The 16,133-nt window shown below is 38.6% G+C and overlaps 1 protein-coding gene and 1 long non-coding RNA gene across 2 annotated transcripts in view; one reads left to right on the forward strand and one right to left on the reverse strand.

Moving 5' to 3' along the window:
* Positions 1-16,133, reverse strand: part of LOC130679260 (nuclear envelope pore membrane protein POM 121C-like) — a 135,733-nt gene that overhangs the window by 42,680 nt on the left and 76,920 nt on the right.
* LOC130679014 (uncharacterized) lies at positions 5,548-7,433 on the forward strand. The gene is made up of 2 exons (XR_008992013.1): positions 5,548-6,435; positions 6,492-7,433. It is a non-coding gene; the product is annotated as an uncharacterized LOC130679014 (long non-coding RNA).

Below are 16,133 nucleotides of genomic sequence, written 5' to 3' on the forward strand. Positions count from 1 at the left end.
ACTTATTTCCTTATATTGGCAATAGCTCCAACAGTCAAATCGCTGGTTATTCCCTCTGACTCTGGAAAGAGCATGAACACCAAAAGGGGCATTTTTCGAAGAGAATCTCATTTTGGGTTACTGCTTTGCACCAATCTGTGATGTGATGCTGCCTGTCACAGCAAAGGGCTGGCATGATTTTTGAACCAGAGTTAAGGCCATTACACACACACACACACACACACACACACACACACGTCTGATGAATCCTTATTCTATGAAAGTCCTTATTCTATGAAAATGATATCATCAACAACAAAACAATAAAAATAATAGCTGTTGACAGTGTCAACTATGTGCCAGGTACTGTGTAAACACTGTCCATGCATAATCTCATTTAGTCCTCACAATAACCTTATGAGGTAGGTCATATGTAATCCCCATTTTACAGGTAAGAGAAACTGACATTCAGAACAGTTGCATAATTGACTCAGGGCTCCTCGTTTGGAAATACCAGAGACAGGGCTTGAATACATACATCCCTGTGGAATACCAGTGCTGCAAAGACTCGAACTGACTCCTGCTCAACTCAAATCGTGCCAAATCACAGTTCAACCCAGAACTGGGGGGTCATCTCATGGAATTCCCATCCGACAGAGGATCGGCTGGGACTTAAGGAGACCCCCTCATGTCTCTATTCATTTCTCAAAGGGAAGATGTGGCCATTTAAAGGAGAAAGATCTGGACTTGGCTCTCTTCCTTTTACCAGCCAAGACTGCTCACTCTTCCCCAAGTCTGTTGCCCCTTACTGAGGGGCTGACTCAGAACCCCAACCCTTAGCACAGAGAGGCAGCCACAGCTGGGCCCTGGCCCAGGCCAGCCTTTGTGCCCCACCCTTCATGCCTGTCTTGGGAACAGTCACCATCAGCAGACCCCCCACCATTGCGGGGAGGGTTTATTGAGCTATTGCTGGCCTGGCTTGCCCTTATCATTCATGCCTTGCATCCAAGCCCTGGCCCCAGATCTGGCAAGAGAGGTCTGGTTTCCAGTTTGAATGTAGTCTCATGCTGGTTAGCCCCACTTTCTGGGGAAGCCATTGACAGTGGCCAGTGAAGACCATTTCCTGGGCATTTCTTATTTCCTTTGTGTTTTTTTTCTCTTCTCTGTCCTCACTGCCTTCCTTGTATTTGTAAAAATGCAGATTCCTAGGCCCCACTCTGAGAGGGTCTGATTCAGCGAATGTGGGTTATCTGTATTTGGAAGAGCCCCTGGGAGATCCCAATGCAGATGGTCCAGGAACTGAACTTTGGAAGGTTTTGACCTACACGACAAGGTCCAAACTCCTTCGTATGTATCTTTGTCTGCTTGGGCTGCCAAAGCTGGGTGGCTTAAATAACAGCATCTGTTTTCTCCTAGTTGGGAGTTCAAGACCAGGGTTCAGTTGATTCTGTTTTTGGTGAGATCTCTTCCTGACTTGCTTGCAGATGGTATGTTTTCACGGGGTCCTTTCCTTGGTGTATGTGCAAGAAGAGATAGAGAGATAGAGATAGAAATGGAATAGAGAGAGAGAGGGAGATAACCTCCTAAATAAATGAAATAACCTCCTAAATAAATGGCCTTTGAAGCTCTAGAAACTTTCTCCCTAAATGCATCTTTGAAATATACGTCCTCCAGAGTTGTGTTGTAGAATTCAAATATAATCATGCTATTTTTTCTATGAAAACAATAACAAAAAAACCCTTTGTTTATTTCTCTGTAGACTACTACTACTGTTACTACAATTTTCACCACTATATTTCCTTTTCCTATGTATAAACTGTAATTACCACTACTAACTATTGCTACTACTACTATTATTTCTAACTAACATTTATTGAACATGTATTATGTGCCAGACATAAATGTATACTGCTTAAAAACATGGACTTTGGATTAGACAGATCTTTGTTTTAATCATACTCTACCCACTTACTTGAAAATCATTTTATCTCAGTTTCCTCTATGGTAAAATATGGATAGTAATATCTAAAGTATAACAGTATTTTCTAAAAACTGGGATAATCCATGCAAAGCACAACAGTTGTATATAGTAAATACTTGCTAGATAGTTATTACAGTGTCTTTCAGTTAAAGCTCGATTCTGCATTTTATCCTCACTTGACAAGTAGAGAAATTAGAGTTCAGATATTAAATATCAGAGATGATAAGCCCAAATTCACACAGCTGGGTCCAGCTAGAAAACACAGCCACAGTCTCTACCATCTCTGTGTGCCATATCCCTTAGTGTGCATTTGACATTGTGGGGACCAATGGCAGGCTGCCCCAAGATTTGCCACTGTGACACGAAGATTTTTTTAGCTGCAAGCCATCAAGGCCCAAAATCGGGTGTGGTTTTGACACCACTCCCCATCCCTCCCCCCTCAAAAAAAATACTGCATGAAGAGCCTCAGGAGATGGGCAAAGCCGGAGGCAAGGGGAAACAGCAGCAGCAAAGGAAAGAGGAGCAGATTCATTACATATTCAGGGATAATGAGGGGTCTGCTGTGAGGAGAGACAAGAATAAGTTCATGAGGTCCAGGAAGAGGATTGGAGGAAAAGGTTAGAAGGTAAACCTGGGAAGCCCCATACAGCTAGTTTTTTTAATGTTGCTGGGGAGGAGGAAATTTCCTCTACCCCTTCAAGGTTCTTCTAGCTGGTCTAAGAATCAAACTGACACATGAGACAGACTAACAGTAGAAAAAACAAAGCTTAATTACGTATAGACATGGGTTCCAAAGACAGTGAGGGAGAAGGAGATTACTTCATCCTGGACCAGGGGGTAGGCTTGACACTTCAAAGGAAAAGGGAAGCAACTCACAGGAATATGAAAAGATTAAATGTTTGATAAACAAAATACTTGATGGGCCACACAGAACCAATGGGGTGCAAAGAGGAATTCTAACAGACTCAGCCACATCCCTCCATCTCTACCACACCTCGTTAACGTTATAGCAAAGCCGTCTACAGTGATAGCTCCTGGAGCTGTTCCTCCATCTACATTTGATATACATCAATTTTTTTTCCTACAAAATGATACAGATTAAGATGAAGCCTTCTTGGGTTCACCTTCTCTCCCACTTTCTGGTGCACTTCTGTTTATAGGAGCACGCTAGATGCGGAGAGTTACATATGGCCGGCTGTTTGCTGACACTCTCGCTCTCCTTCTCCCAGCTTAGAGCCGCCGAGGAAGTGCCTGTCAGGCAGTGGCTCCGTGTCCAAACTCCTCGTCTCTCTAGGAGCAGCCTTGTGACTGTTTCTCCTCGGTGGAATGATTGAAGTCACTTCTTACCAAAGCTCTTAAGAAGCAGATGTGCTCACTCTACATCTCTTTTCCCTTCTGTGGGCAAGGTCCTAAAAGATGTTCATTTTTTTTTGGATGTCAGACTTTAAAAATTGCAGGGGTCTGAATCACTGAATCACTTCATGAAGGAATATATGATGGCAAGAAAATGTGCACTGGACTGTCATATGAGCAAGAAATAAAAATTATTGGGTTAAGCCACTGAAATTTTAGAATTTTTTTGTTAATCTAGTCATTCAAATTAATTACCTAATTAATATTTTGTTTTCATAGATATGTTGCTTGAATTTAATTAATCCTTTGTTATACCTGTGTTTCCCAAATTATGCTAATTAATCCAATATTTAGTCTTTTCTATTTTGCCCCAATTACCTTAATTAATTCAAATATTTTAAAGTTTACTTTCTAATTAATACAATTTTTGTTTTTATAGCTATAAAAAAATTAATAAAATTTTGCATTTGTATCTTTTTAAAGAAAGTATATCTGAAATATATAATGTCAGTATTGACCTATGAATTATTTTTTTCACAGAGGAGTAGGTTTTGAAATTTTCCATGTTGATAACAGGTATGATATATATATATATATATGTATAAAAATATGTATAAAGATAAATATATACATATGTATATATGTATAAAATAAAGGTCACTTATAAAATGTATAAAAATAGATTATTTCTCTTATATAGAATTCTATTTTATGAATATTAGTCATGGTATTTATTCATTTCTAATGAATATTTAGGTGGCTTTCTTTTTCCTTTGTGTTATGCTGTCATAAATTCTATTATGCTTTCCAATACACATGAATAGCTTTCTACAGTTTCCTTGAGCATAAATGCAAGAACCATTCCAGGATATATGCCTATATTTAGAATTCCATTTTAATGTTTTATTGCCATATTGCAATATCCAAAATGCTTGTTCCAGTTTATTTCTCCAGCAATGTATAGTGTTCCCATTTCCCTGCATCCTTGCTAACATCACCATTCTTGATAATTTCATGGTGATTCTTGTTCGAATTTTCATTTTTCAAATAGCTGAGTATTTTGTTAGTCTATTTGGTTTTCCTCTTACGATTATTATCTGTTCATATTCTTTGTCCATTTTCTGTGGGCTTATTCTTCATTTTCTAGTAGATTTTTGAAGGTTTCAAAAATATTCTGTGTATGAATTTGGTTACCTCTGTCTTTTGTGTCTCTTACTTCAATGTTGATTATGTGTTTTTATTGACTATACACTTTTAATTTTGATGTAAAATTTATCAAATGTGTTTTTATCATTTTTCTTTTTGATTTTTATAAAAGAAAATCTTCCTTACCACCAGTATTATGAATTTATTTCTATATTTTCTTCTAATGTGTAAAATTCTATATTTTACATATATATCTTAATCTAGCTGGGCCTTGTTAAGGTAGAGATCTATATTTTTTCCATGTAGAACACCAACAATTGAATAAGTCTTCATTTTGTCTCTGATTTGTAATGCTGTCCCCACCACTGTCTAGCTGTGTGACTTGGTCAAGTTAATGTGTCTGTAAAATGGTAATAATAATACTTTCCTCCTAGGGTTATTGTGAGTTATAAATTATGTGTGTATTTATGTGTGCATATGGTTACTACTATGTATAAGTCATTATTGCATTATGTCATATTGATGATCCTATTCTTTGGAAGTAAGCATTTACTTAAAAGTAAGCATTTACTTAAAAATCATTAGATGAAGAGCATATAATTTTAGGGGCAGTGTATATTTTCATGATCTATCAGCCCAAGAGTTCGTCCCTTCAAGAGCCAGCACTTTAATCTTGCCCTGCTCATTTGACATAAAGGAAGCACAGTTTGACAGAGAAAATATATATAAACTACATAAAAATCTGTTGTGTACAGAAACACTGTAAGCATGATAATTTCTTTAAAGAAATATTTTTCTTTAGCATAAATGAAAATAGCAGTTGACACAATGTCAAAATGCCCAGCCCTTCAATTTCAGAAGCACTAAGAGAAGCCAGCAATTAATTCTGAATTTGACCCAGTGGTGGAAATTACAGATGGAGAAGACACCATTCAGAAAAATTGGGCTCATTTGACTCTTCCTTTTTTAAGAATAAAGATGTGAACCTAGGTCTATCTGCCTTCAAAAATGAGCTCTAACTATACACTTGTATAGGAAGAAAGGAAGATCCCCACTTGTGTATAGAATGTGAAAATTACATGAGATGATGCATCAGAAGGATTTAGGTTTGAGTCCTGCCTGTGTGGCTAACAGACCTGTGACCTTGCCTACTTTGCTTCTCACTAAATTGGGAACAACAACAATGACCTTCTAAGGTTGTTGGGAAAATTAAGATAATAGTTGTGATGCTCTTGACATGTCCAGTGCCTATCAATGTTAGTTTTTATCTTCTTTCCTGAGAAATCATGTAGCCTGTATGATTAGCAATTAGATTAAACTATCTCCAGCTTCTTTGTGCAAATCATTTCTACAGGAAAATTGGGCTTATTTGATTCTACCATTTTTAAGAATAAAAAATTGCAGCAAAATAAAGGATGACTGAGACTTGGAGACAGAAATAGCAGCCTAATTCTGAGCACATATAAACACACATGTGCATGTGCGCACACACATCTGCTGTCCTAGATATTGTCCCTCGACTCAGTCCTAGGTTCTGTTTCTTTATTAGATCTCATTCCCAGATTACTGAAATGTCAGGCCTGGAATGATTCAAACTTTAGCCAGTATCAAAAATTCTAGAATGACAAGACAATGTCATGGTATTATGTTATGATGTTATATTTATGGCATAACTTAATTATAGGTACTAGCAAACAGGTGTGGAAAGTATTTGAAGAGAAGTTTCCCTGTCATACATATGAAAATACAATTTTAAAACTCCTCTTTAGTCAAGAATAAACTTGGGATGGTTGCCCTGACTCAGGTCACAGGGAGCCTCAGTTATACCTCAAGATCCAGTGTGATCCAAGAGACAGTATTTAGAGTATAAAGCCAGCAGGATAGTCTAAATATGGGATGATGACTGTCAGCCCGATTTGTATTCTCGGAGAACACAGTGCACATCATTTCAGAATTACAAACTTGTGAAATGGAACGTTTTAAAGAATTACAAACTTGTAATAAATAATACAAACTTGTAATAAAAAAGCAGAATACCTGCTAACTGCTTCAGGAATCGTAAACCACAATCTGAGGTAAATTGCCCAAGCAGCAATAATGAGATTTTTTATGGATGCTGAAGCAAAAAAACTTCTGAGCCTGTGTTTGCACTCAGTGATATGTATATTTTTGGGGACATTTCTGATGAGTTAGATCACATTTGCATGTCAGAGTTGCAGTTTTTGCATACAGCACAGGTGAGTTCACAGCTGATTTTTTAGACATTTATTGCAAGTATTATGTCACTTTATAACCACAGCTCTTTCAGCTGAAATCCAGTTTATACATATTCAGTGTACATTTCTCTTTTTCATTTAGGAGTCCCCCGAATTGGAATTGGAACTCTGTGTGTGTATGTGTGTGAGTAATTTTTAGCTAAATACAAAGAGAATGTCTTTCAATATATTTCATGTGACTAGGTACACTAAAGGCGCAGGAAAGGGTTACCTAGTGGAGGCTTGAGGCCAGGTAATGATGTGCTGCCAGGAAGCGTCAGTGTTTCAGTTTACGTGGTAATTCCATTTTCAGGTGGGGCACCAAAATGGGGATTGCTTTCCTAGTAAAAGGCTTGGATTATAGTTTCACTCATCAATAATGTGAGTACTGAATAATAAGAAATTGGTGATTTTGCCAGGAGTTGGGAGAAAATAAGCACCATTAGAAATGCAATGGACTGTTTTTAATGAGCAAGTTGAGCAAGTACATCATTACAGGTGGAAAACAAGGACCCTGATCTTCATAAGGTGGAAACATCATGAAACACAAGAGGAATCAGAAGGATGGGGATGATGCACAAAGAGAGAGGATACAGGCAGCATCTGCGTCCCAACAGAGACTGAGCTTTCCTCTGTGACACGCGCTCCACTGTGTACCATTCAGGGTAGTCTGTGTATTAAGTAGCCATTTAGTAAATATATATATTTAGTTAAGTATACATTTCTTGTCTCATAGCATGGATTCAGTCATTCTCAACTAATGTGTATTTCCATAAAAAACCCAAGGAGCAAGTCCCTTTGCCCAGACCAGGAACCAGCCTCATGTTAGGATATGCTCTATATTGCACGTTAATAACCAGATATGTGCCCCTAGCCACGTCCAGCATGCATTTTCTGGTAGCGTCAAGCAGTGTCTTCTGCATATTTGAAGGCTAAGTAAGAAAATGAACTACTGCTTTGCTATACCAAGGGTGAGATGTACCACAATCATGCTACTCTGTGTTACATAAGGAAAACCCTGGAGTCACTCTTGAGTCTGGTCCCTCCTTCATTCCTACCACAGGACAGTCTATCAAGCTCCATAGGCTCCGCCTCAAAAGCGTGACCCAAATTGACCACTTCTTGCTAATTCTGCTGCCACCATCCCTGACCAGATGATCCTACAGCAGGCCCCCGAGTGGTCTCTTGAATTCTGCTATTGCCCCTATATTCTTTTTTCTTTATTGAGTCAAATTTTATTTTTCATTAAAACTTTAAAAATAAATTGTATATATATAAAGGATGCAACATGATGTTTTGATATAAATATAGTGAAATAATTACTACTCAAACTAATTAATTTATCCATCTCAGACTTTGCCAGTGTGTGTGTGTGTGTGTGTGTGTGTGTGTGTGTGTGTGTGTGTGTGTTGGTAAGAGCCCCTGCAATGGACTCTCTTAGCAAATGTCCAGTATACATTTTTTGTTTTTTCCCCACACAGCAACTGAAGTGATATTTTTAAAAATAACAATCATATTGTGTCACTTCTCTCAAAGTCTTCCAGCGGCTTTCCATTATAATTTCAGTGCACCTCGAACTCTTTGCTAGGGGCCCAGAAGGCTCTTGGTGTTCTGGCCCTGCCCCCCTCTCGTCAGCCCTTCTCCCTCCCTCCCTGACTCACTGCTGTGCAGCCACAGGGTCCTGCCCCTGTCTTGTGACATGGCATTCCCACTCCCTTCTTCAGATCTTTGTACTAGGGGTCTCCTCTGCCCTCACTGTACCCCTCCAAGACCTTTACTTGACTGCCTTCACCTCAGTATTCTTGTCTCAGTGGAAATCTCACCTCCTCTGAAAATGGTTTTCCCACTTGCCACGTTGTAGTAGCCACAGACAGACAGCACACACACTCCCCTACCCCACTCCCTGGGTTTGTTGCCTGCATAGGAGTGGTTACTGTGAAAAGCTATTCTATGCGGTACATGCATTTGCGCACATACGTGATTGGTATCTATCATGCCTCTCCCTCCTCAACAGAATATGAGCTTTGTGATGGCAGAGACTTTGTCTTCTTTACTACATTCCAGCACTGAAAACACATATGGGCACATAGTTTGATGTATGTGGCAGATAACCAGTAGCCTGAAAATACTTGAGTCATGTGTAGATCATATTTTATAAAGAGAGGAAATTTTAACTTCCTACAGATTCTTTCCTAGGGGGGGGCAGAGTATTTGTATGGAAGACATACTTTTATAAGTCATTGCTGTGGCCAGTGAGGCCTTGAGGACATCCTTAAGCAATAAAAATAGTTGCTAAGTTGCTATACATGAAGCAAAGAAGGATTCACTTTATTCCTCAAAGAAAGGAGAAGGAAATGAAGACAGAGAAGGCCTGAGAGAGAAGTGAGAAGACTGAAGGCTAAACGGTCCACAGCACTGCTCATCTTTCTGTGGTCTGCATATATCCATTTGGATTTGTGAAATGCTTGCTAGAAATGGTTTCAATGCAGAGAGCAGGGCAGAGGTCTATTTGACATCTGCATCAACACAACGGGCCAAGACTTGGAAGTAGGAGTCGCCATGAGAAAATAAGTCTCTGAAAAGATAATGAAATCTAGAGAGAAGGTTCAGACTTTGCCAGGTCACAGAATTGGAATGAATCTAAATATACACTACTTCAAGCTCCCAGAGGCAAAGGGCCTCAAGTCCTACCTAAACTTCATTTACATTTCACATATGTTAATGCTAACACAAGGTCCACTACGTGCTTCCAATGGCCGATCATGAATTCTGCCACAATGTGAGCTTGCAGGCAGGTGTCTGTTTTCACAATGACACAGCCTGCTGCCACTCCTTAATGGGAGACCAGTGTCCTCTCATACTTATGAGCCAGTCATATATGTCTTTTGAGATGGTTAAAGTATGTGTTGGAGCACCCCTTCCCCCCCTCCCACAAACTGCCTTTTTTAATGCATGTTTAGAAACTGATATCTTTGGGTATTTCCAGAGTTAACAGTTTTGAAATATGTGTAATAAAAACTGTGAATATTTAGGAAAGCGGTTATTAGCTATAAGTTTAAAAAAGTATGTTTCAAAAGCCCTACTTGGTTCTGAAGGCCAGCGAATACATGCACATGCATATTGAAGTCTATGGAACATATTATATATATTTGATGGGTATTTCTGAGATTTTTTTTTCTGAGAATTTTTAAATTCATAAGACATAAAAAAGTCCAAGATCAAGGTGTCAGAGGTTTGGTTTCTTCTGAGGCCTCTCTCCCTGGACTTCTCACATGGGCTTTCCTCTCTGTGGGTCTGCGTCCAAATTCTCCCTTCATATAAGGACATCAGTCATATTGGATTAGGGCCCACCCTAGGGACCACATTTTAACTAAATTGTCTCTTTAAAGTCCTTTTCTGTAAGTACAGTTACATTCTGAGGTACTGGGGGTCAGGGCTTCAATGTATGCATTTGGGTGGGGGGATACAGTTCAGCTCAGAACAGGTATGCAGGAGCTTCTCTTTAACCAAATGTTTCACCTTTTCACATGACTGAACTTGTTAAAACTGTCAATAAATCACCAAAAATATTTGGCTTGAGTTCAAAGTATCCTTCTGTCTGCCCAGTTGGCTGTGAAAAACCAGAATTATGGCCAGGCAACAGACAGATGGCTTCCTGAATTGAACTGACTCAAATCAAAAACACCAAAAACATATTCATTGTACAGTTTTGCTGTTTAGTTGTACTGCAGCTCTCCACTAAAAAGTGCACAATATAATAACATACATATTGCCTATGTCAGCCATAATGAATAAACTTGACAGATTAAGTTTCAAATGTACATAAGGTCTTCATTTAGGAATTTTTATTTCTCTTTAAGGGAAACATGAATTTTGAGGTCATTCCTATGTTGTGGAAAGCATCATTATTTTACTAAATAACAGATTCAGAGCATTCAATGTTTTTGCCTTCACGAATGCTGTGAAATCCTGACACCTTGAGTGTAACTCCGGGGAAAGGATATCCTGGGGCAAAATACCTCTAAAACCGAAATCAGTCAGAGGGAGAAATAAAGTTTAAAACCCGTTTATTGCTTGCAAACTGCAGTCTGGGGCTCTCTCTCTCTCCTACTCCAGCAGAAGCAAGCAAGCCCTCCCCCTCACCTCTCAGGTTCAGAGAAGCCCTTGGTTGCCCAGGTAATCACCCATTGATATGGAGATGAACTATTTTGCACCCCTGAGGAATGCCTGTTGATATGCAGACTGCACTAAAGCCAGGCTAGATATTCTGGAAATATTACAACTTTACCCACACTGAGTGATACCTATTTCTACTGATGTGCACAGCTGCAATGGTGAGAAAATAGAAAAAAAAATCCCACTGTTCAAGAGATTTTGAATATTTCAAGAGCACTCCCTTCTGGTTGGAATTCCCATGCCAGGATTTACTTTGTAATGTTAAGCTGATAAGAGATGAATTTGTCATTATGATATGGAAATTAATTTGCCATGACTGAATTGTTCCTACCACTTGAGGGTTTCTCAAAAGAGAATAATGGGAACTCTCTTGTCCCCTCCTGGCGTGAGCTGGGAGCTCTGTCCTTTCACTTTTATCTCTAAATAAAAGCCTGTACCTCGCTCTCCTAAAAAAAAAAAAAAAAAAGAGAGAATACTGAAAACCAGAATCTAATCATTAAGTGCCAGCTTCAAGTATCTTTTCAATGGGAATTTTATTCGTAGGCACAACAAATTGGACAATCAATGAATAATAGGAGCTACTTATCTCTTATTAGAGGCTAAGAACTTTGTATCCTGTGCACTGAGGAGGATTCATGTCAATATGATTTCCATGAGCTTTGAGGTTTCTTAGACAGTGTTCCTTAGAAGTATGGTTGGCTCACAAACCATACATATAAGGTGAGATAGTCTTCCTTTACCAGAAATCTCTATGACATATGGGTCTTCCCTAAGGTACTTTATATACCTCGTGTCTTCAAGTGTGGTTACTAGGTATATATGCCTTACTTGGCCTTTTTAGCTTGAGCTCAGAGAGGCAGGGACTTTTCCTTATTCACCAGTCGGTCAAACCCTGGGGCATTACAATATCCCCCCAGAGCACTTGTGTGCTCTTCCTGTGTGGCTGTTAGCCTACTGTTTTATGATTTCCCCTACATAAATACTCATCTATTCTACTATCCTGCAAACTCCTGAGGGCAAACTTGCTCACCCTTGCGTAGTGCCTACTCCTGGGACCACAGCTATCATTGGCTGAGCACTTACTGCTAAATACTTTCTCCTCAGCAGCTGGAAGATACATTATTCTTTTCAATGTACAGATAAGGAAAGGAAAGTTTAGGAAGGGTTACAACTTTGCCCAAGGCTATACAGCTAGTACTTTGTTTCTGAAGAGCAGTACTGGTTTTGAACAGCATATTTCTAGAATTACATGCCCTAGGGACTACCTTTGTTGACTTGTCTTTGAGAATCATAGAAACTTTTAGAAGTTACTGGTTCTAAGTAATTCTGTTTTGCCACTATTGCCAACAAAATAGCTGGTTTGCCAGTTAATTACGTCAAGATTTTATTTTATCAGATGGCAAGAAGAAGAATATGAAAAGGAAACTGATGGATAACTGGGATTTTTGTTGTTGTTGTTCTTTTCTTTCATATCAAGCAAAGCACTAGTCCTGTAGTACCAGATATATAGGATTTTTATAGAAATTTCTGGAAAGAGGGAGACTACAAAACTCCAGGACATGATGATCTCCAAGTGGTGCAAAACAGTAAATCCAGTCAAGTGCTGCTCTCAGTCCTTCCCTTCTTTGAGATGGTGCTGGCCTCTCGGATTAAGGACAGGGGTGTGGTGGGGCAACTCTGCATGGAAGCAACCATTCCCCCCATCCCCCATCCCCATGCACAGCATGTCACCCAGATTTTCAGCAAAAGATCACAGAGCTTTTAACTCCCACACCCATGGACACTTGGAGAAATCTAAGTAAATAAAGAGTAAGTTAAAAGTAATACTGTCTTGTGCTTCAAAAACATCCACAAATTGTTCTGGAAGAAAAAAGAAAAACAGAGCCACTGAAGTTGGGAAAGATCTGGGGACAGACAGATTTCCATCAGTCTACAGGCCTTGCCCCACTGAAATAGGCTTGGCCAAAAGGAGGACTTTGAGGCCAGGGGAATGGAGTGGAGACATGTACATGCTTCCCTGTGCCTCTAACAGGGAAATCAGGGCTTGCTGAGGACTGCAGCCCATAGGAAATAGACTTTTTCCTCAGGAAACAGCAACTGGCTCTCTTTACTATGAAATGATAATTGCCAGAGGTTCAAATGTTGCCTTATTTTAGGAAGAGAAAGTATAAAGAAAATGTCTTTTTTTTTGCCAAGCCAAAAGCACATTGTACTTAACAGTGTTCTTTTTGTGCTCTGTGCATCCTGTATTTCATTGTTCTCACTCTTTAGCTTCAGCTTAACAGAAACTCAGAACTTCTAAATTTCTATCTGCAGTGCTGATCATTCCCCTAAGATCCAGATTCCTATATTTAACAGACTACCTGACTTGTCCATCAAGATCTCTCACCAGTAGCATAAACTCAGGTCCAACAGAGAATCCCTCATTAGCTACCCAAACCAGCTCTTCCTCCTGACTTGCGCACTCATGGTAACTTTTCCACCAGTATGAGTCAGGCCGACAACCGAGGCCTCATCTTTTACTCATCTCTCTTTTTCACCCTGACATCCCATCAGTTCCCAAGACTCTTTGTTCTGCTTCCACCAGGGCTCCATTTTTTTTTGAGCTGAGTGACCCTGGGTGAGTCATTTAACCCCTTTGGGCCTCAGATTCCTACTCTCTAAACAGAGGATACTACTAATTACCCCCTTGGATTAACTCCTTCTTGTGAGGAGTCAGTGATGCATGGATAGTATGCAGTGCTTTGCTTAGTCTTTAGAACAAAGGAAGAATTCAATAATTTTCTTTTCTCTTTTCACAATCCTCTGCTAAATCTGACCCTGCTGTTTCTTAGCTATATCAATTTAGTGTTTCCTATGAGTCTGCCTTTGTTTTCTTTCTCCATATTCAGATCAGTCCTAATTCTATGGATGAATATAGCCCAATATCATCTTTCATTATTTCATATTACCTGAGGATGTAGCCCAAGCCACTTTGCCTGGTAATAAAGACACCAGTATGCCCTTTGGATTTTCTTTCTTTTGACTCTACTTCATGACTCTCATAAATCAGTCAAATGGAATTTCATGCTCTTTTAAAAGTCTTTGTTGCAGCTATCTCCTTTCCCTGGTAGTTCCTTTCTTGCATCTCTGTGTATTTGAATTTTACTCAATTAATTTTCTGTGCTTTTAGTGTATTTTTAGTGTATATCTTGCTAAATAATGAGCTCTTTAAGAATAGAGACTATCTTTTGCTCATCTTTATATTCTTAATGTTGGTAGTATTCCTGACATGGAGTAATATATACATGAATGTTTGCTGAGTAAATGGATAAAAAGAATGGACAAACTTCTTTGTATTCCCAAAACGCTTGAAAGAATTTATTTTGGTCATTTGTATTTCCACTGACACCACTCCCAAAATTACTGCCAGAAAAAAAAATTGGTGTCTTCTTACTAGAAATGAAAACTAGGAAATTATTCAGTGTATTTATTTGATGGTTTGATTTTCATCCAAAATGTTTTCTTTCCTGGGTTTGATAAAATAAGTGCAAATCTGAAGCTTTGGCTATGAGCCACAGTTGATTTTGAAATTATTCATAAAATTTTGTATATTCTAAGAACCGATGAAATAAATGTGGCTGAAGTGCTGTGAGTACTAGGACGAGGAGAGAGGGGAGGTGAGAGTAGTTGTGAGGTTGTGTGAGATTGCAGCAGGGAGACCAGTGAAAAGACTATTGCAGTAGAACAGGAGAGAGAGAAATGACTAAGGTGGTGGGTACAGAGATAGAGAGAAAGAGAATTCAATATGCATTTTGGAAGAAAAAAATCAATGGACTTGCTAATATCTGCAGGGAGTAATAAAAAAGAGGAATCATGATGTCTAGATTTCTAGTTTGAGAGATTAGAGGTCCTATAACAAAAAATAAGCACCAGAGATGATGGTGTTATAATGAAAAACAAGACATAATACAGATAAAACAGATGAAATATTTTTAAAATTTCATGGGAATAAATTTGAAAATTAAGGTAAAATTTAAAATAGTTTAGAAAAATATAAATTATCAAAAGAGACTGAAGAGAAACAGTAGGCTAATAACCATTAAATAAATGCATTATCTTTCTGAGGTAAGTCTGATATCTTACTCCAACCCAATACTTCAGTCTGTTTTATAGGCTACTTTTGTCAAATCTCCAATGAATATATCATTTATACCTTGTAAAAATCATTCTAGACATAGTAAAAGAGGAGAAATACTAATTTATGAGGCTGGTATTACCCTGAAACAAAATCAGGTAAGTACTGGGTAAGAAAAGATTGTTATGGTCCTGCCTCGCATATAAACATAGCAAACATCCTGAAGAAAATAGAAGGAAATTGAATTGAGTGCATTAAAAAATAATTGTGAACAAATACAGTTTATCCACATAAGTTTCGATGGTTAATACATTGATATGTCTTTTAATGTAATTTCCAATTAAGTAAATTAAAGGAGAAAAACCATATAGATCATTTCAATAGATGCAGAAAAAGCATTTAATAAAGTTCAATACCTGAAATGCTATAAACAAAACAGGGTGCTGCCTCCACTCTTGTCCCAGCCTCCACTGTATTTTCAACCTGTAGCTAAGGTGTTTTGTGTAGAAGCCATTAAAATTACAGTAGTCCCCCCTTATCTACTGGGGATACATTCCAAGACCCCCACTGGATGTCTGAAACCATGGATAGTATTGAACCCTACATACACTATATATTTTTTCTATACTTACATACCTATGATAAAGTTCAATTTATAAATTAGGCACAGTAAGAGATTAACAGTATCACTAATAATAAAATGGAACAGATATAATAATGTACTGTAATAAAGTTATGTGAATGGTCTCTCTTTCAAAATATCATTCTGTACTGTACTCACCTCTCTTCTTGTTATGATGTGAGATGATGAAATGCCTATGTGAAGAGATGAAGTGGGGGAAGGACACAGGCATTGTGACATAGAGTTAGGCTACTGCTGACCATCTGATCTCTGTTTCCGTACTGCTGTTGACTGTGGGTAACTGAAACAACAGAAAGTGAAACCAGAGATCAGAGAGGACTACTTTATATCATTTCCTTGCTTTGAACCTTTCAATTTCTTATCACATTTAGCAGAAATCCTCAAGATTCTTGCTATCACCTAAGAGGCCCTGCAGGTGGTGGCCTCTGGCGAACTTTCCAGCCTCACCTGACTATATTAATATGCTCTCACCTCAGGCCATTA

The sequence above is a fragment of the Manis pentadactyla genome, chromosome 10 (assembly GCF_030020395.1).
Source record: "Manis pentadactyla isolate mManPen7 chromosome 10, mManPen7.hap1, whole genome shotgun sequence".
Classification (NCBI taxonomy): Eukaryota; Metazoa; Chordata; class Mammalia; order Pholidota; family Manidae; genus Manis; species Manis pentadactyla.